Source organism: Miniopterus natalensis, chromosome 13, assembly GCF_054644295.1.
Source record: "Miniopterus natalensis isolate mMinNat1 chromosome 13, mMinNat1.hap1, whole genome shotgun sequence".
NCBI lineage: Eukaryota > Metazoa > Chordata > Mammalia > Chiroptera > Miniopteridae > Miniopterus > Miniopterus natalensis.
In genome coordinates, this window is record NC_142093.1 from 55,821,450 (window position 1) to 55,846,787 (window position 25,338).

The 25,338-nt window shown below is 48.3% G+C and overlaps 1 pseudogene; it reads right to left on the reverse strand.

The window, feature by feature from the left end:
* Positions 1–1,105: 1,105 nt before the first annotated feature.
* The window catches only part of LOC107526888 (prohibitin 1 pseudogene), a 66,946-nt pseudogene continuing 42,713 nt past the window's right edge, over positions 1,106–25,338 (reverse strand).

The window sequence follows — 25,338 nt, forward strand, 5'->3', positions numbered from 1 at the left end:
AGGGTCAGTACTCACCTTTGATCTGTGTTGGAACTGCTTTGCATGTGCCTAAGTGCATTTTCTTGGGTAGGTCGTCAGATTATTGACAGTCCATGACCTTGAAGAGATGAAGAACCAGAGATCTAGGCACCTGAGGTGTTTTTAAACAACGAACTCAATTCTTCAAAATATTCCATCTTTTTCCAGCCTGTGGTGGGGTGGTGGGGTAGTGGGCGGTGCACAATGCACGGCCCAGCCTGGAGGTGGGGGGAGAGCCATGAGCTGTGGGTAGGAGGGGAGGGGAAGCCACAGGACATGGGCCACCTATGGGCTCCAATCCAAACATGCTGGGGACTCTCCTGAGGACACAGCTCCCTGAGGACCTGTTATCCACCCTTCCAGGTAGGTGTCCGTGGGGAAGGCCCTACCCTCTCAGGCATAGACCTGCTCTGAAGGCATGAAGTCATTTCACACATTGTCTTATTTAATCCTCAAGACAAGGCTCCAGGGTCAATATTATAACCATCCTTTTACTGATAAGGAAACTGAGGTTCAGAGAAGTTTAACAACTTCACTAAAACTCCATAGTTCCTCAGTGACCGGGGATTTCAAACCAGGTCCATCTAATGCATTGCCTCTCAACTTGGTATTCACATGGAACCCTGGGGAGCATGTGAAACTCCCAGTGCTGAAGCCAACCCCAGACCAAAAATCAGAACGGGTGTGGGCGATACCCAGGCACCGGGTGACGGCAGTGTGCATACACCGAGTCCTATGTTTAACTAAACTCAACCACTCTTCTTAAGAGCCACTAAAGACAATGGGAAGCCTTCAACAAATCGGTTTTCCAGACAGAGATTCAAATACAGGCCGTCAGTCCTTCGAAACTGCAGCACCCTGATGCATACAGCTAACCTCACGGACGCCCTTTCCTGAGGTCAAGGGCAGTCAGGACGTTCCTGCAAGGAGTTGCTGCATTGATCAGCATCAACCCTAGTGTCTTGACCTCATGCCTGAGCACCTAGTGAGTGCAAACCCTCTCAGTCAAGAGGGACACTCAGCAGGTGCCGCGTGAGGGGAGCGTTGGCTCGTCACTGACAGAGCTGGCTTCCCTGAAGTCCACTAGTTACCGACGAAGATCAGGTGCCCTCTTGAGGGTTGGGAGGGGGTAGGAGCCTCCCATGTACAGCTTGGTGTCAGTGTGGGCCAACCGCCGCTGGCCGGGAATGGGAGCAGGGGTTTAATCAAAAAGACCACTTAGTCAATTCCCAGCTCAAATGCTCTAGAAATTGCTGGAATGAATTCCAGGTCCATTTATATCATGCCAGAACCCTCTCAAATGCTGCGTCTGTCACCAAAGGGAGTGTTAATGGTCACACGGCCAGGATAAACAAAGCTGGCAGGTAGAGGCACTGAGCAGTGCAGTCTGCCCCCTGCTGTCCTGGGGACCTCAGGGTCATCCCACTGGCTACCCACACAGCTCCACGAGGCAGGACCTCTTCTCACCCGGCAGGGGTGCAAGCCAACCTGCAGAAGCCAGTGCCAGGCCTCAAGTCAGGGAGCTGGGGAGCAGTGCAGCCAGGTTCCCCCATCTCTGCGCTTCCTGTGACACTACAAGCAGCTGAGACAAGGGCCCTGGGAAACCTCCCAGTCCCGCTCAACCGGGACGCGCTGCGGGCTGCTGATGTAATGGCCCCGCACCCCTGGGCCTGCCTGGGAGCCAGGGCAGCTGTGCCATTGCCTTACCCCTGTCTTTCTGGCTGCATCTTTGTCTCACAATTGGCTTCATTTCATCTCAAATTGCTAGAAAGAGGGGCAGAGCTCTCTGATGGGGAAGATGAGTCCTGCATTGCAGATTTCCATCCCAAGGTTATGAAGGGCTGCTATGCGGGGCTAGGAAGGCCCTCTGGGGTGCGGCGATGGTTCATCACAGTAGGTAGAATGACTTGGAGCTCAGTGCCACGTTCTTGAAAAACAGTCTGCGCTGCTGCGCCTCGGTCAGTCTTGGCCTGCCCTGGCTACACATCACTGCCCGCTCCGAGTGCGTGAGCAGTGAGACTGACGGGCGGGGTTGCGTCTTCCGCACAGAGGAGACACCTTCCCAGAAAGGCGGGTGTGGCGCTGGGGTCCATGGAACACATGTTGAGGCATACACAGGCCAGGTCATTTGCCAAAGGTCACAGAGCTGGTCATGCACAACAAGAATCCAAGTCAGGCCTCCCTGTGCCTTTGTCACCATCTTCACCAGGAGGAAGGGCCCGGCAGGGATGAGCTGAGACTTCTCAGGAACAATGCTGGGTGTTTCTGGAATGGAAGGGACAATGTGGCTCCAAGGTCCACTTCCACAGCAGGGAGCAAACTCCGAGGGTCACCAGGTGCTGTCTCGGGCCTGCAGGGGGAACCAGAACCCACAGCAGCTGCCTTGACACTGAGCCAGGGTAAAACCTACAGCTCTCTGTAGAATCCACTTTCAGTCAACTTAAGCCCACAAACTAATTGGCGAGAGAGAAGATTCTGTTCCTTCGTCCATTGCCTTCACTACACCTCCCTTTCTTTGACTCTGTTTGTTTAAAAAAAATATGTTTTTATCAATTTGAGAGAGAGAGGAAGGGAGAGGGAGAGAGAGATAGAAACATTGATGAGAGAGAAACATCAACATGGATCGGCTGCCTCCTGCACTCCTCCTGCTGGGATCTAGCCTGCAACCCTGGGCATGAGCCATGACTGGATTTGAACCAGCACCCTCCTGGTGCTTGGGTCGACGCTCAACCACTGAGCCATGCCAGCTGGGCTTGGACTATATTTTTTAGAGTGTGAACCTCAGTAGCCAACAGGCCAGGGTTTCATCTCGGGCTCTGCTTCTCACTAGCTGTGTGACCTTGGGAGAGTTTATTAACCTATGTTTCCACATCTGTAAAATGGGTGATGGGGGAAATTAGATGAGATCATTAGAATAAAGGGAGCAACATCACATAGCTATTGGGGCTGTGGTTCTAGAGCTTGGCTTGTTGATTTTCACCCCAGTTTTGCGAATCACTGGCTGAATGACTGTGGGCAAGTTATTTCATCTCTCCTAGTCTCCTGGGGTGGGGTCAAGTGACCTCCCCACCCCGGGGCCTCAGGAGCAGAAAGGCCCCTGCCAACTCAGTTGTGAGACAAAGACGTGTTGTGCAGATTAATCTCAGTCTAGAGTGGCTGCACATGCACCTGAGGGGCCACCCAGCCTCCCATCATAGTTTCTGCTCAGGAAGGTGTGCGTTGAGGGGCTGCTGCTCAATTTCTAAATCAGAAAAGCAGCAGACAACTCCCTCGGAGTGACCCAGAACACCCAAGCAATCTCTCAGCTGACCCCAAACTGGACCGCAAGGGTGGGTGATCAGGCCCTCCACTGCCCCAGGTGTGGCTGGTGCAGCTCTATCCCCATCTCTGCATGTCCAGCACCTGCTTTGTAAGGGCTAAAAGTCTTCCACCAGGGGATGGAGAGGCAGGAGAAGTCTGCAGCGTGAACCAAATTTCTCCTTGACCTTTGCCCGAGCCCAGGCCCAGGGCAAGTGTGGGCTCTGATCAAGTCAGGGAGAGTGCTCACAGCACAGCAGGGGTTCGCCAAGAAGGGAACCCGGGGAGGTGGCGCGGGATTTGCGGGGAAGGTGGAGTTGCGGTGAAATTTACACCCAGCAGTAGTTTTCATAAACTCCAAGCAAAGTAGGGCGGGATGTCCACGGTCCGTCTGCGTCGGGACTACAGAGTCCAGGCCCTGTTTCCCTGTAAATGACAGAGGAAGGATGAACGTGGAATTCGCAACTAGAATTGCCTCGTCTGAAATGCTGCTCCTGGGGTGCAAAGCAAGGCAGCCTCTCCGTGGCAGGGACTTAGATCCAGAGGCTCTGTGATTGAGAACCAGGTTTTCTGTGCCCTGGTTGCTCTGACCACACAGCTTCAGCCTGTCCTTGGGAGGAACGCTGCTCACCTCCCAGCTGGTGGCCTCTGCTTCTGTTACCCCAGGCTAATGAAAGGCCAGGCAGACATTTACATCCTGGGTCAGAGCTCATTTCTTCTCCTCGCCCTTCAGATCTCCTCTCCACCCTGCTCTCTGCCCCAGGGCTGACCTACACTAACCACATCAAGGGTTCCCAGGACCCTGGCTTCTGTTTGGGAAGATCTGGCAGGACTGGGAAGGAGCAAGAGTGGGAGCCAGAAGGGCAGGGGCAGGAAGTTGTCCCAGAGGCTCCCTCCCCTGAGGGCAGCCTGGACAGGGCTGTGTCCTTCCTCTGCAGGCAGCTGCTCTCCGCAGCTTCCTCCTTCTGGGCTCAAGCAGCCACTCGCACCTCCTCTCCCAGGGGCTAACGTCTGGGCTGCGACCCAGAGGTACCGTTCTCACCCACCCCTCTGTCAGCAGTCTCTGTGTACGGACATCTCCTTGAGTTACCCTGTTTTGAGTATGCCATCTCTTTCCTGTTTCTTGATATGGGTGGTATAGTCAGAAAAAAATAAACGTTATTTAACAGATCAAGTTTATTAATATGTCATTCAAACTTCATACGCCCTTGGGCAAGTCACATGGCCTCTCTGAGTCTTAGCTTCCCCATCAAGGAACACAGAGAGAAGCTGGAGTGCCGCTGTGAGGATTAAATGAGATAAAATACGCCAACTGACAGTGTGTTAGTTTTGTAAATCCTGTTGACATAGGAACTTCCAAACCTGTAGAAAATGTTTATGACTTTATTAGAGTGTATTTGAGCCAAACAGAGGGTAAAGATCTCAACGGACCACGAGCAGTGCCTCCTGGAGAGCGCGCAGTTTCTCTCGCGCGTTTGGAATTGCGGAGAGGCGCTGACAGGAAGGTGGGAGAAGCTAGGCAGGGTGGGTTGCGGGGAGTCAACAAGAGTCTGTGCTCTCTTGAGGGTGGGCAGGCTTCCAAGGGCCTGGAAAAGGCATTTCAAAAGCTCACCAGGAGCAGCAGCCGGGCGGTGTGCTCATCAAGGGCCTCAATTCAGCCAGAACTGTTGGGCTTCCATCTACTGCCATTAGATGCACAGCAACAGCAGCCAGGGCCTGCCAAGGCAAAGATAGCCTGTTACTGAAGAAGTTGCAAGCCTGGCATGACTACCCACCACGACCCGCCCAGCTAGGAATCTGTGATCAGATCACCCTGCGAGGCTACCTTTGGTTAGATTTATTAGATTTATTAGAGCCCCTTTTCATCCGCAACCTAGAGCATAGCTTCCTAGAGAAGAAACCGTCGAGTCAAGCAGTGCACAGGGCTTGGGACATGGCCCCCCCCTCCACAGTGCTCCTCTCCCTCCACAGTGCTCTCCCTCCACCCTGTGCAGGTGTGGTCTTCCCAGAGCCCCGCCTCCCGTCCTTGCACTTGAAAAAGACATTTCTACTCAGCACTTGAGTCTTCCCACCGAGCTTCAGCCTTCATTCATGTGGAGCCACTTTGATGTAAAGGACTCCTCTGGGGAAATGAGCTGTCATTCCTGCAGCACATTTCTGGGAAAGAGCCTTGACGTGTCAGTTTTCAATTCTCTGAAGAGATGGAACAGGACACAGTGGCCAAGTTCTGCCTTTGGAAATTCCCGGGGTGCAGCAACCGGCTGTGTGCTCATCACAGGCTTAGTTCAGGCCCATACTGTTGGGTTTCAGCCCTCGGCAGTTACTGTCATCTTTCAAGCAAACTGTGAAGGACCCATTGGCTATTCTTATAAAAATAACTAGGAACGTGGAGTCCCAAATGGCAGCTTCACTGTTAGCCACAGTGGGCTTAAAATCCCTGGACTGAGCAGCCACCATATCGCAGTATCTAGAACAGCACCTGGCCTACAGAAAGCCGTCAATCATTATTAGATGGTAAAATAGATTGTTACTTGCATTTTTCAGAGGATTCTCAAACAGACTGGGCGACTTGCCCAAGATCAGAGAGCTGGAAAAGGCACCAAAGGCTGAACATTTGGAGCTCTGGACCCTAACCTGTGTCCCTCTGAATCCTCCCCTTCTGCTGTGCCTTATGCAATGAGCATGCTCAGCCAAGGCCTGGGGACGACACCACACACAGAGCCATGTGAACAGGCTGCCATGGGTACAGAGGCACAGGCACAACATTGCTGCAAAGGACGGCCTCCATCGCAGTCCCCAGCCCCGAATTCAGGGAGGGCTTGTTTTATAGGCTCTGGGTATTTAGATAAGATTCAAGTACTTCTCTTTGCTCATTTAGACAGGGGCTCTTAGGTCACTTTGAATTGTGGGTAGGTGCTTCCTAAGGATACTGGACTAAGAGATAATACATGAAAAATGAATTTTGATCAACTGAATTTGGTAAGGACAACATACTATGCTGCTCTTAGAGATTTATAATGCACCTTGTTGTGCTGAAAGCTCTGAGAAGTCCTGCAGCAAAATAACCTTTACATTGTTCGTCCTAGCATTTCTCACACTTATTCAACTCTGAAAACTATTTTCCCATCTTTATAGCACATGTTGGCAAGAACTAATATTAGGTCAATCTCAGGAGCTCAGATCTAATTAAGAGCCTAACGCAGAGTCATCTTTTCCCCCCTCCAAAAGTTGGCACAATCACAAACAACTGAACACAGAAAGCTTACATATAGAGTCTTCTTAAGTGGCAAACTATAGGCTTCGAGAAAGTTTTGGTTTTCATTTGAAAAGTTTCTCTCTTCTATTATTTCAAAACATAAAGTCATATAAACCAAACATGTTCCCAGATGAGGCGCTCTAGCAACTCACATTTCATCTGTCTTCATATTAGCAGATCATGTCAACTGCCTTGTCCACAAATATATGAAAATGCAAAAATAAAGCAGTTGCTAATAATTCCCAAAGATGCCACCTAGATAGAAAAGACAGAGTAGCAGAGGGTAGATAAGGAAATGCACATGGTAGGAAATCTTATCAGCAAGCTTCTTGTACCACATACATTGATGTGTACCACGGCCCTGCATGGGCTGGACTCTGCTGTGATCTGCTCTGGCAAAAACAAATTCGATTCTGAAGTGTTGCCTCTCTTGTCCCCCAAACCAAACAACTTCCCAGCCCTCTCCAAGTTCATCACCTCTATTGTAGATCTGGGCTTCGATGTTTCTTACCTAGACACTTCTCATAACCCCACTGGTCTCCCTCTTCCAGTCTCTCCTCAGGTTCATCCACCTTGCATCCTCTTGTGGAATAAATTTCCTGACCATTGGAAGATCAAGTCCCTTCTTGGCTTAAAAGCTCCAGTGGCTCACCCCTAGCCAGGTATCTAAATTCTCTACAATTTAAATTAAACCTTTTCAACTTCTTTTGCTAAAACCCCTTCCCTGACTATACATCTTCACAAGCTGGCTTGCCTTTTCCAATGTGGGTTGTGAAATGTTGGTAGCTCTGCCTTGCTCAATTTCCACGTTAATGTGTCTAAATCACTCTGTGGTATAATAAATTATACCCTGGGAATTTTTGACTGATTAGGGCTGAGAGGAGAGTCTTTTGTTATTTGTAGCAAACTGCTTTCAGCCACACTTGAGTTTTTGTTCATGAGGAGACCCTTGGCGGATGAAAGAAGTTCACCAGGAAAATCAACCACCTGATGAGAGAGTTGAAATCCTCAACTCCACTCCCTGACCTTGGGGTTAGGGAAGGAGCTGAAGATTTTCAATCACAATGGCCGGTAATTTAATTAATCATGCCTACCTTATGAAACCTCCATAAAAACTCCTAAACAACAGGGGTTGGCAGATCTTCTGGGTTGGTGACCACGTGGACGTCCTAGGGAGGGGTGGCACTCCCAAAATGGAGTGGAAGCCCACACCCTCCTCCCCGCTATGTTGCCCTATGTATCTCTTCCACTTGGCTACTCTTGTGTTGTACCCTTCATAATAAATCACTAATAGTGAGTAAAGTGCTTTCTTGAGTTCTTTGTGCCAATCTAGCAAATTGTTGAGCCTGAGGAGGGGATTGTAGAAACTCCAGAACTTACAGTCAGTTGGTCAGAAGTGAAAGGGGAGTTCTTGGGGTGATGCAAGGAAAAGAATTTCCTGAGGCCCCCACAGGAGGGTGGGGTTTGTGGAAAGCTTCACTGAAAACGTAAAATTAAGGAGGTACCCCTCCAAGGTTCCATCTCTGCCAGTCTCACCAAGGAAGAAGTCCAATCTTGTCTTCAGCAGGGTCAGGGGTAAGGCCACTGCCCAGAGTTTCTGCTCCGTATTAAAGTCCAGTCCAGCATCTGGCTAGCTTAGCTTGTGCTCCCAGTTGCAGTCCACTGTGTGTGGCATCCACACGGCCATGGGCCATGCAGCTGCTTAAGGCCACATGGCTTTGGAGAGGGAATAAGCAAATGCATGGGGCAAGTGCAGGTCACAGAGCAAGAGAGGGAGAGGGAACATGGAGCATAAGAGAGAGGGAACTCTTTGTCTGTGGAATTTACCCTTCCAAGATTTTGTGGGCTCACACTGGGGTCCACCCTTCTAGCCAATCGTCTTTTTCCCAGGCTAGACTGATAGGCAAGCACCTTCCCTACATCACTCAGACTTCACTGTGCATGGGCCCATCTCCCCCTTTGTTCCATCCCTTCCCCCAGTGATCTGCAGGGAATGGGCCTGTGGTTCCCTGGGGAGTGTGAAGCTGTAGAATCCTGGTGAAGCTGCCTAAATGACCGTAATTATAATGTCTGACCTTCCCTTAGCTCTCTTCCTATTATTAATATTAACTAGCTAGTTATGACGATAGCACTAGGACTTGCAACTGATCCCTGAAGTAGCAGCAGTCTTGTGGGATGAGCCCTGCACCTGTGGGGGGTGTGATAACTCTGGGTAGAGTCAGAATTGAATTGAATTGTAAGACATCAGTTGGTGTCAGAGAAGTGGAGAATTGAGTGGTGTGCAGAAAGACACTGTGTTTGGTGTCAGAAAAACACCTAACAGACACTCCAGTCTTTTAGACCCAGCTAAAATGCTGCTTCCCCTACCAAGCCCTTCCGTATTGCCCCAGCCAGAAACACTATCTCCCTTCCCTGAACACCAGCAATGTTCTGCACCACCTGCTTGACAACTCTTACCACTTTCTTCTATCATTTTTGTTTAGCTACATATGTTATCCTCTGCATTGTCACATGATATCCTAGAATAGGGGGATCCTTGCATGATTTCATTTTCTATTCTCCACAGTGCCTTATACATTAAAAAAAACACAACACACCAATCATTGTTAGAGAAATTAAGACATAAAGATATTATGTTTCTGTCAATATCCTTCTAAAATATAGATGTGATTCATGTTAAAAAATGTATACCAGCTATCTCTTTTGAAATCTTACTACCTTGCAAAATAAAATCTAATATTACAGGACAAAATTATATTCATTTTGACTGAAGATACTCACCTGAGACAAGCACAGATGGGTCCCACCCCTCTAGGCTCCAGCCCAGGACAAGAACAGCCCCTTCTGCCTGACTGTAATCAGTGCTGGGACAGGGACTTAGCAGCAGCAGCAGTTGAGCCTGGAAGTCAGGTAGACTTCAGGTAGACAATGGCCTGTCACCTGAGCAGTTATTGGATGACCATGCAGAGCCCTACCTATGGTGAGGGCAGCACTTCCCACCCTCTAATTTTATCTGGGACTTTAGCAAGATCTCCTAGGGTCTAAGCAATTAAAACCACCTCCCTGGCATAGTGCGCTGTGACTCCTGGATACAAAGGTGCCCCGAAGAGACACAGTGCAAGGAGGGGAAACGGCAGGCACAGAGCGGTGGGCACCCTCGATTAGCTGCGTTTTACAAAAGAACAACCATTGGCTAGAAATTAAAACACCATTGCCCTTAGACACCTGGAAAACTCAACTCACTGCGTTTTTCTGAGTGGTCCCTGAAGTACGTTGCTTGTTCTGGTTCAGAAGAAAGGCCGTCAGTGCACCTGCCGAAGCCACGGGGCCTTCCAAATGGGGGGTGGCTTCAACTCCGAAAGGAGTGCTTCTCTCTTTTGCAAGCAGACTGTGGTTGACCAGAGCGATTTTCAGATACTGGCTGGTAAAAATCCTCATATAACCTTCACAGCCATGCTTTTCTCCTGTTCTGTCAATAGCATTTGACAGAAGAAAATAAGAATTTTCTCCTTTCCTACTAACTGTCATAGGATAAGGGTTTTTTCTTTGTTAAAAGAAATGATGTTGCCTTAGAAAAAGGCTTATTTTTCCTAGAACCAAGATGACTCTCCTAAAATCTGCACCTTACCTTTTGGTCGTTTGTATTGTATTGATCAAGGGTGTTCATGTTTCTCTTTAGGGATGACATCACTTCAACACAGTAATAGAAATCTACACCCAGCATGGCACCCTAACACCCAGGGCTTCCGAGAGATGGGAGAAATTGAGCACAGGGGTCGTGCAGTGTGGAGGTATGGCTTTCGTTGTTGTTAGAAAAAAATGAAATAAACAGGCTGAAGCCAGAGGGGCCGGAGATGAGACTTGTCAGGAGTGGCCTGGGGAAAGGGCAGCGAACTCCCTTCAGCGTGGGAGCAGGAGAAGCACTGCTGGAGCCCAGCCACGGAGAGCGCCCTGAGCCATGTCTGCGTCAGCACTTACTGTCCAAGCTCTGATCTTGTGAAGCCATCAGCCTGTCCACGAACACTGCCTCCCTCCTTTCCCTTGCCTCCTGGGGAGGGCGGGCCCGGAGGGCGGGCCCGGGGCCCTTTCCCCGTCACTTCGCTGCTGCTGGTCCCAGATTTTCCTTTCCTCCCATAGTGTGAGCTCTTGCCTGGACTCTGGTTCCCGCCCTGGTCCTGGCTGTTCCACGGAGGGGCCTGGAGACTGTGCTGTCCTCTCCGCTGAGGTCAGCAGGACTGTAAACCAGCTTCCGCCCAGACGGTGCGTGCAGCAGGGCAGGGACTGAGAGCACGGGCTCGGGGCCGCCCCGTCGGGCTGGAGTCCCAGCTCCATCAATTCCTAGTACGCGCCTGGGCAAATGACTGGGCTGTTTGGGGCCTTACAGTTTTCCTACTGAAAAAGGGGCATCATGGAGATACCTTGCGTTCCCTCCATTCCCTGTTGGCACAGGTCTCTTTGCCCAGGTGGCTCAGCGTGGCCTTGGCGGGTAGGGCCAGTCCTGAGGCTCCCGGGCTGCGCTGGGGATCGAAGGGCTTTCCCGCCTGTGCCTGGCACACAGGACAGGACGTGCCCAGCAGGTGCTGGCTGTTCTTTCCGTAGGTGAAGCACCCCGCATTTCAACACATACCTGTGCACGTGTATGTATCACTTACGTATTTAAATTCATCTCTCCCCCTGATCAAGGAGGAGAGTTTGTGAAGTAGAGTCATTACTTGCGGTTAACCAGAGTGATTAATCAGCATTTGGGGAGTGATACTTTGCAGCTTCGCAAAATCCCGTTTCTTAGAATTTGTTCCACTAATTTTAGCTCCCCCTGGGGGTCTCCCCTGCAACAGTTATTCCTGTGATATTCTGGGCGCGATTCTCTATTTTTCCCCATTCCTTCTACACCTATTAATTGGAATTTTTCCTGTAAGGAAGAGTTGTCCCTTATGCCCATTTAGTTAATCCTTTATAGCAATGTGGACCCTAGATATTTATTTCATCCTTGGCATGTAAGCCGATACTTTAAAGCTTCATTTTGTTCCTCAAGTTGTCCCAGTTTGTTCCCCCTGCTCTGCTCTCCTATTTCTTTCTCCTTTCTCTTCCTTAATTTTTGGCACTTCCAGGGGCTCCAGGCCAATTCTGTGCTTTCTGTCCCCCTGCCCTGAAATCAGCCAGTACTCTCAAGAGCCCTGCTCCCCTCATCAAGCCCTGGAGGTGCTTGTTCGTCCTAGGCCCTCACTGGGCCTGTGCCCAGGTAGCAGGCAGCCCCAGGAAAGAGGGGCCTGCCCAGGGGCAAATACGCACCTGCACTTTCTTCCACAGCAGTGTAAAGCAGACGGTTCACACTGGCATCTCCCCCTCCAGGCCGGGACCGCAGGGTTCAGTCTAGCTTTCCCGCTTTCTTATTTGCGACTGTTTCCCGACGTGAGAAGCCTGACCCTAAGCACCTGGAACGCAGCAGTCACCCCTTATCCTCAGGAGCCCCCCCGGTGGGTGCCGGACACTTTGGATATTACCAAGCCCTACATAGACTGGTTTTTCCTACCCCTACGTACCTATGGTAACGTTTAATTTATAAATTAGGCATAGTATGAGATTAATAATAACTAATAATAAAATAGAACAATTATAACAACATGCTGTTAATAAAAGTACTGCAAACGGCTTTGGGGGCGTTACTAAGTAAGAGAAAGGTTGGACACAAACACTGGGACACTGCGATAGTCGGTCTGATAACTGAGACGGCTGCTAGGCGACTAACGGGCCGGGAGGGAACACAGCGTGGATTTGCCGGAGAAAGCGATGACCCACTCCCTGGGCTTGAACTGTTTATTTCGGGAATTTTCCATTTAGTATTTCAGACCACAGTTGACTAAGGGTAACTGAAACCTCAGAAAGCAAAACCGTGGATAAAGGGGGACTACATGGAAAGTAGTTACAGAGTTAACTAACCTGCACCCCTATGAAACCAAATTTGCCAGCTGGAGAACAATGTTTGTGTCCAGTGATTTTTTTTTTGATTTTTTTTTTTTTGGTCTTTTATCTTGACAGTATGCAGGAAAAACCAAACAAACCTGTTTTCCAAGTTTACTTAGGTCAGTTCCTTTCTTACCTTCCCCTCAGGGCGGTGTTGCCATTCACTAGAAATGCAATTAGATTCATTTGTCCAGCCTGCCTTCCTTCTTGGGTCCCCTGAGAGCCAGGTTGATTCTTTTAAAAAAATATACAAACAGTAAAATTCACTCTTTGTGGCGAAGACGTCCATGGAGGTTGCAATTGCATTGTCAGGAATTCACCTCACAGTCAGGATAAAAACAGGTTTCATCACCCCAAAATTTTCCTCCTATGGTCCCTTTAGTCTCTACCATTAGCCACCATTGATTGTCTCCCCATAGTTTTGCTCTTTCCAGATTGTCATAGCAAAGGAGTCATACAATGCGTGCACCTTAGTGTTGGCTTCTTTGGCTTTAGCAAAATACATTTAAAATTGCTCCATGCTATCTCATGAATAAATAGCACGTCCTTTCTTTAATGCTGAATGGTATTCCACGGTGCAGATATACCACAGCTTGTTAAGGGTGCCTGGCTCGTTTCCAATGTTACGACTGAAACAAGGATTATATAAATATTCTCACACGTTTTCACGTGAGCATAGATTTCAGTCAACTTGGATAAATACCTAGCAGTGGAATTTTTGAGTCATGATAAATGAGTGTTTAACGTTATAAAAATGGCTGAACTGTTTGCCAGAGTGGCTGTACCACTGCACATCCCCATCAGCATGGATGAAAATTCCAGTTGCTTTGCACCCCCGTCAACACAGCCCTGGCAGGGTTTTCTTTTCTTTTTTTAAGTCGTTCTAAGATGGGTGTAGTGGTGTCTTATTGTCGATTTAATTTGCATTTCCCTAATGACTCATAATAGTGAGTATCTTTGCATAGGTTTATTTACCATCTGTGTATGGTCAAGTGGTTGTTTAAATCCTATGCCTATTTTTTTTAAAATATATCTTTATTGATTTCAGAGAGAGGAAAGGAGAGGGAAAGAGAGAGATAGAAACATCAATGATGAGAGAGTCATTGATCAAGCCCGCAACCCGGGCATGTGCTCTGACCCGGAATCGAACCCCAATCGCCTGGATCCCAGGTTGACGCTCAACTGCTGAGCCACGCCCAGCCGGGCCCTATGTCTATTTTTTAAATTAGGTTATTTATTTTCTTATTATTGAGTTTTAAGAATTCTTTATATGTTATAGATACAAGCCCTCCATTGGGTATGTGACTTACAAACACATTTCTATAGTTTGTGGCTTTCTTTTCATTGTCTGCAGTATCCTTCACTCAGTGAAAGCTTTTAATTTTGATAGAATCAGACTTTACTTTTGGGATCACACACATCTAAAAACTGTGTGTGAGACCCCACCCAGGTCATCACATATTTCTCCTATGTTTTCTTTTAGAAGTTTTATAGTTTTATGTTTTACCTTTAAGTCTAATCCATTTTGAGTTAATATTTAATAAGTTCTGAAGCATATATTGAGGTTCTGTTTGTTTTTTGTCTATGGACATCCAATTGTTCTACCATTTGTTGAAAACACTATTCTTTCTCCATTGAATTGCCTTTGCCCCTTTGTCAAAAACCAGTTGACAGTGTTTGTCTGTCTTCGCCTTTCCTTGCTTGAGTGCGTTTACTGATCTGTACAAAACAGCTTGCTGGCATTTCAATTGGAGTTTTCTTGAATCTCCAGATCAAATTGGGTCAAATAAACATTTTAACAATATTGAGTCTTCCAGCCCATGAAAATGGTGTATCTCCCCATTTACGTGTCTTCTTTAATTTATTTCATCACTGTTTTATAGTTTTCATAGTAGTGATCCTACACATAACCTGTTAGATATATACCTAAGTATTTTATTGCTTTTGGTTTTATTACAAATATTTTTAACATTTCAAGTTTCAATTGTTCATTATTGGTATATAGAATACAATTGTCTTTATATGTTAACATTGTATCCTGCAACCCTGATCATTAACTTCCCAGTTATAGGAACATTTTGTAGATTCTTTGAGATTATTTTTACATAGATAATCATATCTCACCCAAATAAAGACTTAAAATTTCTACCTTTCTAATCTGGGTATCTTGTTTTTCTTGCCTTATTACAGTAGCTAGCACTTCCAGTACAATATTAATAGGAGTGTTGAGAGAAGACAGCCTTGCCTTGTTATTAATCTTATGGGGACAGCATTGAGTCTTTCACCATTAAGTATGATGGCAGCTGTAGAATTTCATTGATGGCCTTTATTAAATTGAGAAAGTTTCCTCATATTCCTAGTTTGCTGAAAATTTGTATCACAAATGCATGAAATCAATTTTATATCTATATACTAACTACAATCGGAAAATAAAATTTTTTGAAAGTATTGCACAAGGAAACCTTAAGTACTTAGAGATAAATTTAACAAAAGTATGCAAAACCTATACACTAAAAACTATAAAATAATAATATGAGAAACTAAAGGAGACCTACATAAAATGAGAGCTATATTATGTCATTTATCGGAAGATAAATATTATTAAGATCTAACTCTACCTAAGTTGATTTTCTCCAACTTGTCAAATTGATCTATACAGACGCAACACAATCCCAGTCAACACGCCAACAGTAGATTGTTGTGGGTGGTGTTTGGGGTTTTCTTTTTCTTTTTTTTTTAATAGAAATTAAGACGCTAATTCTAAAATTACAATGAAATGCAAAAGACCCAGGATAGCAAATGTTATAGTAATCAAGCCTGTTTGAAATTTATGTGTGGATAGACATATAGGTCAATGCACCAAAACAGAGTTCTTGGGGGGAGGGGGGTGTATAGTCAATAGATTTTTTTGACAGAGGCATAAGGAAGGGAAAAGAGCCTTTTCAACAAATGGTGCCGGTAGAACGGGGACACTGCAGGGGAAAATGAACACTCTGGCTGTAGCGTAGAGAGAGGAACACAGGGGTCAAGAGGAGCTGAAGGAGCACCGGTTGGCATGCTCTAGCTTCCAGGAGAAATGATGGCAGCTTTGCCTTTACCTCAGCAACTTTACTTTTAGGAATTTATTTTACAGACACAAAAAGACTAACAATAACGGTCTGTCAATAAAAGACTAGTGAAATTATAGTTTATTTCTGTAACGGGGTAATATGCAGCTGTTTAAGGAATAAAGAAGCTCTTTATGGAATAAGTACCAAGATACATTTTTTAAAAACCTCACAAACAACCAAGAGGCCAGCTCCCTGCGGCTGCCTCTGGCGGCCCCGCCCCTGCCGTGCCCACGGCGCCCCGACAGCAGGTGGCAGGAAGACGGCCTCGAACAAGACTTGGAGGGGCGCAGGAGGGAAGGGGAGGAATGGCTCTGAGGACACCGGGCACACTCCCGGCCAGGCTGCGTCACCACTTCTGCCGCCAGAACCTCACCAGAAAAGCTGAGAGCACGTCGAAAGCAAGGCAGTTTTCACGCGACCTGAGAGAGGCCTTAGAAGAAACCACCGCAGACGCAGAAAAACGCAGACCACCTGCAGCTTCATAGGAGACCTAGCGGCTCAGCATCTGGAAGCCGATGGGAAGGAAAGCACAGCGACAAGGGGACTGGGAGACGGGAAGTCAGGGGCGGAATGTGTCGCGTTCGCAACAGCGTCACTCCTGCTAGGCTCTGCGAGGACGTGCAGCAAAGATGCCTTGGTCCTGCCATCCTCCTGGAGGGGGATTAGCTGCGAAGATAAACAAGCTCGGCTCAAGGAGCAAATCTCTCCAAGGCTGGTTTGTTTTTTTCTGTGTCCAGTTATCTTATCGCGGACATTTGACATACAACTATTTCAAAGTGTTGGTTTAATCAGGACCGTCCCTTCGTAAAGAAATGTGCTTATGCTAAAAACAAACCGACACCAAGGTGCCCGATAGAGTAATTGGATATTTAGGCTCTGGCTGCGAGGACAGTGAGGGCCCGGGAGCCTGAAATGCCTGGGGGACAGCAGCGGGCTGGCCAGGGGACTTCAGGGCGGACTGTTCTATACCTTCTGAATCTGGGGGTTTGTACCTTTGGATTACCAATTAAAATATATGCTAAAAACGAAAATTATATTTAAAAACAAAGAAGTGATAGTAGATCGGGCTAGGATGGTGCTCATGAAGACAGAGGAATGAATCAGCTGCAGATGGAAAAGCGCAGGTATTGGAAGGAAAGGCACGTGTCACTCGCTGTAGGAGAGGCTGCTAGGTTCTCCGGCTGTGCGACCACGTGGCGAGATCGGAATACAAGTTCAGTGATAAGGAGCGATGGGGGGAGGGGAAACAATGGGGGGGGTTATAGGAGCAAGGTGGAGGGGAGAAATTTAAATTTAAATTTTTAATTTAAATTAAGCATAACAAAAACTAGCCTCAGGCATTAAACGAATAAACACATAGACACAGATCCAGTTGGAAATGGCCCTAGAAAGCCTTTCTTTGTCAGTGCTACTTCTTGGCACAATAGGTCATTTATTGTTGAAACGTGTGACTGCATAATATTGAATGTAGTAGCTGGCTTTAGGGATGGTGAAAATGAAACAGCTAGAGGTGGGGAACCCTCTCAAAATGCTGAGGCTTAGATGGGAGAATTATGGATTAACACCCGCCTGTTCGTGACTTTCCTGGGCCCAGGCTCTTCTCACTGTCTGCAGAGCAGGCATTGAGTCCTCCTGCCCGCAGCCGGACGCGCACGGCAGGAACGTGGCGAGCTGAACCTTAAAAACATCTTAAAAACGGGGGGCTCGGGCGCCCAAACCTCATCTCATCTGTATTTTAAGAGACGAACATAGTGCCTACTTTTTAGCTACAGGAAGATGTGGGAAGGCAGAGCAGGGTGTGTGGAGTAAAGGGACAGTCACACGTCCTGTACCTCGTGTTCTAGAAATTAGGACGGTTCTCATCCTCTGCTGTGTCTCCCTGGCTGGTGCAGTTTCCCGGCTGTCACTGGAAACCCTGCTCCGCCCCAGCAGCACAAGCAGGCCTTGACCTCCCAGTCTGATAACCAGCTCCCCCAGCCCCACTCAGCATTTCTGGAGGCTCTTTCTCCCCCATCCACGCCTGTTTGTCCGCTCGCCCTGCAGGAGGAGTCTCCTCCCCTTGGGAAGGCTGCTCTGCAGGCGGAAAGGCCTGCCCAGTGCTCACCTCGAGGCCCCCCAGCAGCCGAAGCTGCTCTGTTTCAAAGGCTGGACCCAGTTTTTCTTGAGGAGAGAGAGCAGTGACCTCTAAAGGGGGTGCCAGTGCATGGTTCCCCCCCCCCACACCACCTGCTTCATGAGGAGACAACAGCCCCACCCCAAGAAAGCCCTCCAGTGAGTATGAAGGGTGCTGCTTTGGTTGGGGACAGGGGAGGGCAGGGAGCGGGACAATTAAACCGTATTCAAAATCACCAATGTGCGCATCCAATCCAAAACATTAATATTAATTACAGACTCCAAATCTAATCATCGTTTGCCGTCTCCTACAATGTTCTAACCACTTTTTAGAAGCTCAACCCTTCCCATAAAAATCACCCTGTAAAATAAATAAATAGACAAATAATTATTCCGTCTTGCAGCCATGGGATTGCAGGAAGCCCAAACAAAGATGTCGAGATACAACGAAGCTGAGATCCTATTTGAGTTGCTACTTTGCCTGTTCCTCTAAAATGTTTGTGTTAACAATTCCTGACCGCTGGTGGTGGTTCGACAACGCAGAGGTAAGCGCGTCTTCCCAAGATCACCAGGAGGTGGCGCCCACGTCCTGGCCGGACACCTGCCTCCCCGACAAGGCTGCTCTAAGTGGGGGGCAGAAAGGGAACTGCATTGTTCACAAAGGGGGGAGAAAAGTAATCGGGGGGGGGGGGTGCATGGGACGGGAGGGTTTTAGACAGCAGTCTCAGGGTCCCCTCAACATTAATTAACTTTTTTATTTTGGGAGACTGCGAGAATAACCACAGGAAGCTGCAGCGAGGCCACGAAGGGAAATGGTGTCATTACCTCAGTGCAGGGGCTGTGTGGGGGCTCCACGGGGCTGCGAGGCGGACAGTGAGGGTCCTGAGTCCAGTGGGGGTGCAGGGCTGCCCGGGGCTGAGGGGCATCAGGGAGCCAGAGGGGAGCTGAGCTCCGCCTGGGGCCAGTGCCCATTCGCAGAGGGACAGGAGGAGTCAAGGGCCCGTCCAGAGTGCACTCGGGGACTCAGTGATGGAAACTTCAAAAGAGGTGACAGGAAATGAATATCAGTCTGAGGTTTTCAGTGGTGTTTCACACCAGATACATTAGGAATAAAATGTCCCAGCTGATGAGGGGTTACTGCTCACGGGGCCTGAAGACAGACACGGAATAGAGGAGGGGCGATGCGTGTGGCCCAGACAAGCTCAGTTCGGGTGGTAGGCGAAGTGGAAGTGCTCCCTGTCGCTCACAGGTGTGTGGTTTCCGTGTCCCCGACAGGCGTGCTCCGATGAAGCACGAGCTTCAGCCACCCACCCCCTTTTCAAATGCAAGGAGCCCCGTGGCCCCCTCCAGCCTCCATTTAGTTCGTGCGTCTTGAGTCACCAGGGGTTTGCGAAGGAATCGGGGGGAGCTATATTTTGCTGCTAGTCAGTTGCACCCACATCTATCAGTGTGGTTAGAAGTTCTAACGAATGGGAAGGATAGGCCAGCTACGGAGAGTCCACTCGCGCAGGCCCTGCTCTAGGCACTCCCACGTGTCACCTCGTTTCCAGCTGCCCCGCCGCACAGGGACAGACCAGGGAGCGGAGGCCTGGGTCGGGCCCGGCTGGACCCCAGCTGCCAGGCTTCCCAGCCGTGCACGAGTTTCTCAAATCTAGGACCCGCCTTCTGTCTGTCAGCTGGTATTAATATCGGTCTCACTGCGGGTGGTGATGACCGAATGAGCTAAGATTTCTTTTCAAGGGCAGAATTTATAGGTCTGTACTTCCAACAACTGTTAGTTACGTAGAATAACCTAGAAGCAAGTCCTTTAATTATAAAAATAATCCTTCCTCAGTGGTGCATTTCTGGCATGTAGGTAACATCGCCCTTGTTTCCATCACCTTTTCAAAGTGTCCTGGTTGGGCCCACAGCGTACCAGCGAAGCAGGGCCTGTCAGCACCCTTGTTTCAAAGTCACGGAAACAGTCACAGGGCTAGTGCTCCGCCCCTGGACATCTCCCAGTCCGGTGCCCTGGGCTCTTTCCTTTAACCCAGTACCATGATGAAGGGCCCCTTTGGGCAGATGCGTATATAATAAGGCCGTGGGTCAGAGGTGAAAGGTGACGCCACAGAGGGAGGAGGGACAGAATGGTTCTTGAGTACATTAGATGCTCCACGAACATCTTGAGTGGGAGAATCTGCCCTGGCCTGGAGCACTGGCCGAGAGGTTTGGCTCATGGCTTCCAAGTGGAATTGAAGGTACAGTCATCATTAGTTAGGCAGAAACTGGGGGTGGGGAGCAGAGAGTGAAGCCGAGGTATTGTTTTCCTTGGCTCCCCTACAAAGTCATCTCAGGCTGCCCAGGCTCCTGGGGACAAGGTCACCGCTCCCCTCAGGCCAACACTCCACTCTCTCTCTTCCAGAATCAGGCAGCCAGTCCCTCCTTTCATTAGGCCTGGGGTTGTAGTATAAACTGAATGTTTATGTCCCCCCCTAAAATTCATGTTGAAATATCATATCCATGTGATATGCTTAGAGGTGGGGCATTTGGGAGGTAATTAGGTCATGAAGGTGGAGCCCTCAAGAATGGGATTAGTGCTTTTATATAAAAAAGACCCCAGAGAGCTTGTTCCCCTCTGCCATGAGAGGACCCAGCAAAAAGATAGCTGTCTCTGGGCGAGGAAGTGGGCTTTCCCCAGACACCAGTTCTGTTCACACCTTGACCCTGAATTTTTCAGCCTCCATAACTGTGAAAAATAAATTATGTTGCTTATAAGCCACCCAGTCTATGATGTTCTGTTACAGCAGCTCAAAGAGGCTAAGGCAGGTGGTCACCGTGGCTGTGTCCTGTGTGTTTTGCCTGCACACAGGTCATTGTAAGCAATTCCTCCTTCTGCGAGGACACCAGGGTCCTGTTTTGGAGCCCATGTCCCATACACTTGGATCTTCAGCTACTTCGTTCCTAACAAGGAGTCGAGTTGTCTAGATTCCAGCCTGGGTTCTGCCACTACTCAACCATGTGTTTGGCTGTCATTTAGGTTCTCCTAAATGTTTTCTCATCAGTTTTCTCCAGGTCCCTCTGTGCTGTCTCATAGGGTAAGAGATCCTTCTTTTTTACAGCTGCATAGTATTCCATGGTGTAAACGTCCCACAGCTTTTTTTATCCACTCATCTGCTGATGGGCACTTGAGCTGTTTCCAGATTTTAGCTATTGTAAGTAATGCTGCTATGAACATAGGGGGGCACAGATTCTTTCCAATTGGTGTTTCAGGATCCTTAGCAACCTTTTGGTGCATAGAACATCGCCCAACCAACTGAACCACACCAGCCAGGACTGATTGTCCCTACTCTTAATCACTCCTGTACTGCATAATCAGCTGGTAAGATATATGTATGTTTTATTGATTTTTTAGAGAGAGGAAAGGAGAGGGAGAGAGAAAAACATCAACCGGCGGCTGCCTCCCACATACCCCCTACTGGCGATTGAACCTGAAACCCTAGCATGTGCTCTGACTGGGAATTAAACTGGCGACCTCTCAGTGCATGGGACAACACTCAACTGAGCCACACCAGCCAGGACTGGCAAGCTTTTTAACAATTAAATTAACCAGGATCAGTCAAAATGGGACTTGGGCATATGTGAAAATTTCCTAGTTTTCTAATGTTCAACCAGGTCGAGAAAACCTGGTGGCTACCATCTTTTCCCAACACCTTTTGGCCCTATGTCCGGTCAGTGTTCACCTACTGAGCATGTGTGTCAGGCACTGTGTCAGGCATTGCCTCTGTTCAGGATGGGGTGGGAGAGGGAGAGAGGTAAAGGGGTTCAGAACAGGCCTCCCCAGGATGGGCCACTTCGGCATGTGATTTTGAGCTGAGGGCAATCAAGACCCTGTGGGCTCATGAGAAACTTTTCCCTGTCCCTTAAAGAATTTAAATAAGGGCCTTGCCCATAATAAGTGTTATCACTAGAAATAACTGTTTCTGACCTGTTTACAGGGCAGAGCAAACATCTAGTGACTGAGCACCTGCTCTTACCATCTTGTGAGTGACTTTCTTCCCTCTGAAGCCGCAGGTGCCTCATCCTCAGCTCAGATGCCACAAGGGCCTCATTTCCCCGCCTGCCTCTGAGGCAGGTGGGTCTCTGACACTGTCCTGTTTGCGGGGTCCCCATAAAGACATATTAATTAAATTTGGTAATTTTCTGCCTCATGACTATTTGATTATTAGACCAGCTGAAAGAATCTAGAAGAGGAAAGTTTCTTTCTCCCCCCAGAAGGCATATAAATAAGTTATCAGATGGCACTGGGACAGAGGCTGGTAGGAAGGGCTTAAAGCGGGCACCATGGAAGAGAGGGATGCTTCAGAAAGAAGGTAATACACGAGCTAAGCGTCAGAGAAACAACTGAAAGGATTGGGAAGGAGGTGTAGATAAGAGCTAGACGAGCCTGGGGACATTAGTAGAAGAGTAGGATTGATACTGGGAGGGCAGTCGGGGGTGCTGGAAGGTGGGCTGAGTTGTCAGGCTGGCAGGGCCTCTGGGCAGCTGCAAGCTCGATGCAGAGGGCACCGCAGCTTTTGAGCAGGGCAGTGAAATGACCAGGATGGAGTTTTCACGAACAGCCTGGGTTGCCATGTGCAGGGGGCCAGGGGGAGGAGCAGCGTCATTTCAGTGGGAGACCAGGAGGCAGGGGCCGGGGGACAGTGAGAGCATGGGTGCGGACGCTGGTGCTGGGAGGACAGGGACTGGTGTTGGATGGCACGTGCGGGTGAAGGGAAGAAAGCGGGGTATCCAGCCCACACACGGCGTGGATGCTGAGGTGCTAAATCAGCAGACACACCTGAGGGGAGCCCCAAGGTCAAGAACAGTGTCATGTGCAGCTTTTCTTCCTGAATAGTTCAGCCACCCACAGACCACAGTCTTACAAACATCCTCCAGTTCTTGTAAAACTTGCTATCAGTGATTTTTATTTCCAAAGGATCCTTTTTGCCTGTTTTCTCCAACATGGGCTGTGCAGTCTCCTGTCTGGACCCCTGTCTGGGCCACCTGCTCTGCTGGCTCTTCCTACTCGCAACCTGGGCTTCCCAGGTGGGAATTAAGACGTGACCTCTCCCCGGCTCAGTACTTCCCCACCACACGATGAGATGTGTCATCGGAACACTCCTTGTGAGCCTGGACCCTCGCCAGCCTGCTGACAAGCAGCCAGCTTCAAAGGTTGCTCCTTCCACTGGTAGCCAGCTGAGGTCAGCGCCCTGACATCTGTGTTGGTCTAATGACCCATTTCCTCCCTGGTTCATTCACTGATCAAATACTAACTGAGGCCACTCGGGGCAAGGGGCAGTCACCTGCATTAACTTGCTAGTCAAAGGCAAGGAGAAGATGTTATCGAAACTAGACTTAATCATTGCATGAAAATGACCTTAGATGGTTAACACCTAATGTGGAAACAGAAGTGTGAGATTTATTTTGTTCAATCCGTCTACATAATTAGCATCATTGTACCCGAAGGCACAGAATCTCAATGTGACTAATCAGTGGGGAGGCTGCGATGTGTTGAGGGCCATCCCCTGGTCCTCAGATCACTAAACCAAGCTCCACATTGGCTGCTTCTCTATTAAGCTCATTTCCTATGAGGACACTATTGTTACTGTCCTTGGTTTAAGTCAGAATATCTATGGCCAGAAGGTATGAAATATATAACCCAAAGAAATAAATAAAATAACCTAAGATGCTGTTTTCCCCTTAATTCTCTAGATGTTTTATGAAATAGAGGCATTGTTTAAACAGAAACATCATTAGAAAATTAATTGAATCCTTTCCTTCTGTTGTGCACTGTGCTTAGATTCCGTGCAGAGACTCTGTCCCTGGCAGAAGGATAGAAGTGCCCTCAGGTCTCAGAGATTAAGACACAGAGAGATACTGAGCCACCAAGAGCTGAAGTGCCCGGCTCAGCTGGCCTCATTACGGACACCGCGGTCTTGCTCCCTCCAGCTAGGTTTCTGATCACTCCCTGTACGTCAGCTACAGCCCTGCACTTTGGGACTCCTCAGGGGAGAGTTGTTATGTGAAACGGCCAAGAGCATGGCGGCCTTGGGCATCCCCTCTCCACCCTGAGATGATTTTAGACTGCCCACCCTTCCCACCTGCCAGTCTCACCGGAGAGCACAAGGTGGCATCTCAGAGCAAAGGGGGCGCTGTCATCCAGGTTCCTGCCCTGACGGGTGGGGGTGTCATCCAGGTTCTTGCCCTGACAGGTGGGGGTGTCATCCAGGTTCCTGCCCTGACAGGTGGGGGTGTCATCCAGGTTCCTGCCCTGATAGGTGGGGGTGTGCCTTGGCTTTGGCCTTGGTTTTGCTCCCTGTAAAATGGGTCCTCGATAGTCACCTGCCCCTTCCGCAACAACATTCAGTCACCTGTGCCAATGAGCTCAAAGCACCCAGCGACATTTCAGTCTCAAGGTTAGGACTTTCACCAATCGTTGCATGTTCCCCTTCGATTCAGAGACATTTTAAAGGGTTGTTAGGGGAGGGGGGGTATAACTTATTTTTTTACTTTTATACATCATTTTTTAAATTAAAATATTTTTTAATAAGTTTTGTCTTGGAATTGTCATGTGTTGAAATGAAAGACTTTCCATACATGTATGCAGATGTGTGTGCATGTGCCTCTTCACCCTTTTTAATTAGTTAGTTTAGATAGTTAGTTCATCACACTACAGGTCTACAACATGCCGCTGATTATAATCCTACCAGAAAGACCAAGTGTGTCACGATGTTTTAAAGCAGGAGTCAGCAAACTTCTAGCAAACAGGGCCAGACACTCCATCGGTACACTCCATGTGCTTTGTGGTTTCTGTCTTAACTACCCACCTTTCCGCGTAGCACAAAAGCCGCCAGAGACACTATGCAAAGGGGGGGCGTGGCCATGTCCCAATAAAACTTTATTCAGAACATTCACATTTGAACTTCAGAGAGTGCCCAGGTGTTGCTTTGATTTCCCCCAACTCTTTAAAAATGTAAAAAACATTCTTATGAGATATACACAATTTTTGTTAAATTGAGCTTTTCTAGTTTCCTAGAACTAGAGGGTTCTAGTAGGTGAGTTTATCTGTAAAAACTGCCAGAGGTGGAATTTTTCAAAAATTTGCCTTTTAGATGATAATTTCTAAAGTAATATAGAAACATCTAGTTCTTTTTTTTAAAAATGCCCTTAAGCCCTAGCCAGTTTTTCTCAGTGGTTAGCGCGTCGGCCATGGATCCTTTCGCGGGTTTGATCCCGGCCAAGGACACGTACCTCGGTTGCGGGCTGGATCCCCCGCCCGTGTGCGGGAGGCAACCGATCGCTGTGTCTCTCTCACTTCAATGTTCCTCTCTCTCTGCGTCTCTAAAAAAAATCAGTGGGAAAGGTATTAACAAAAACAACAACATACTTAAGAGGTTTTATTTAAATTAGGTAGCATTTATTGTTTTGACAAGAAAAGCGAAGGTTTCATTGGATCTAAAGAATTGTATTTACTTGTGAGTTGGTGCTATTTACCTCGTTCTAAGGTAAACGTTATTGATCATCAAACAGATCTTTGAGAGGGAAAGGGGCACGAGGTGAACAGAG